Here is a 1,001-nt window from a genome sequence, read left to right on the forward strand (position 1 = left end):
CTGCCCTTTTGTACCATGGTGTTTCGCTTCATACTCATTTATTTATTTTTTTTTTCATAAAATATTCTGAAAAACATTTATCCGATTATCTGATTATCAGATTAATTTTTATTGTTTAATTTTAAGTTGAACAGAATTTAAAATATTATAAGTCGGATATACAGAAGTCGGAAAGTACATAAATTTAGAATAATTCCTAAAGTTCAGAAATTAACTTCTTCTGCTAAGAGTCTTGGCACCTCGTTATGATCTAAACGGTTTTTTATGATCATTCAGAACCTCTCAACTTCCGTCAACAGTAATCTGTGTGTTTGTCTTTTTTTTTTTTGTGCCTACCAACCGTAACAGTGATGGACTCAGTTTGCTTTCTGCTCGTTACTAGGAGAACCCTGGTCTTGTGGTATGCACGTTGTAAGCCTACCAAAGACAGCCAACCTCAGACCGTAGCAATAGCCTGGTTAGGGATGAGGGAAACTTCTTCCAAGTACTTTGCCACTACTATAACTGTAACGTCATCCCACAACTGTGGCTCCCTCCGGAATTGTCAATTTGAATATTGCGTCGTACATGACGTTCTACAGAAGAGGCCCTACTACCGAGCCCTGTAAGACACCACCAGTCACCTCGTATCTCCTTTGGCCAATGTTTAAAAGATAAAACAGAACTCTATCTTTGAAGTAGTCAGTGAGAACTCTCATAAGATAGGCTGGCACCGCCATAGTCCGTAGCGCATCTATTATACAGGTCCATCTTGCAGTGTTAAAAGCATTCTTAACGTGATGATTGATGCATAAAACTTAGCTCCTCTCCTCCACCTTGCTCCTGCAATTGCTGAGCGGGCCATCTCGACTACCAGTCCAACAGCATCTATCGTGGATCGCTTTACAAAATCCTTATTGAGAGGCCATTAGCTCCCTTCGCGATCTCTTTTAGCCTGAGTGAAAGGATTTTCTCGAATGCCTTACCCATAGTATCCAATAAACAATTGAACGATAGGTTGA

This window comes from Halyomorpha halys, unplaced genomic scaffold (genome assembly GCF_000696795.3).
Source record: "Halyomorpha halys isolate HHAL.00 unplaced genomic scaffold, Hhal_1.1 Scaffold2954.1, whole genome shotgun sequence".
In the NCBI taxonomy this organism is placed as follows: domain Eukaryota; kingdom Metazoa; phylum Arthropoda; class Insecta; order Hemiptera; family Pentatomidae; genus Halyomorpha; species Halyomorpha halys.